We start from the raw sequence: 442 nt of genomic DNA, 5'->3' as shown, positions 1-442 counted from the left end.
GTCTATCATCATTTCGGATATATTAGTTCTACAAGCTCATAGAGAAAACTGTACTCTCTTTTAAGCCTTGTCATTTACAGGGAAGTTGCGTTGAATATAGTTACCAAATCATAGTGGTGCTGCCATGTCCAATGGAAATGTTTTAGTCCTTTGCTCACATCCATAGAAAATCAGATTTAGAGAATGGTTTTAGACGAAGTCATGACTTTATTTTAAGCTATATTACCCTCTTCATCCTCATTCCTTGAAAAATAATGAATATTAACAAGGACTAATGCTTCATTCTTCATAAACTCAAGTCCGCAATATGCTTTCTATAGTTTATTCTCGATGTCGGTATACCGTTAAGCAATTAAGATTTTCGTAAATATATTATATGCTGCAGAGAACCTCCCGGATTTATCTATGATGATCTGCAAATTAAACAACATATTGCTCTCAA

Source organism: Penaeus monodon, chromosome 15 (assembly GCF_015228065.2).
Source record: "Penaeus monodon isolate SGIC_2016 chromosome 15, NSTDA_Pmon_1, whole genome shotgun sequence".
Classification (NCBI taxonomy): domain Eukaryota; kingdom Metazoa; phylum Arthropoda; class Malacostraca; order Decapoda; family Penaeidae; genus Penaeus; species Penaeus monodon.
Note: the sequence above shows the minus strand (reverse complement) of the source record.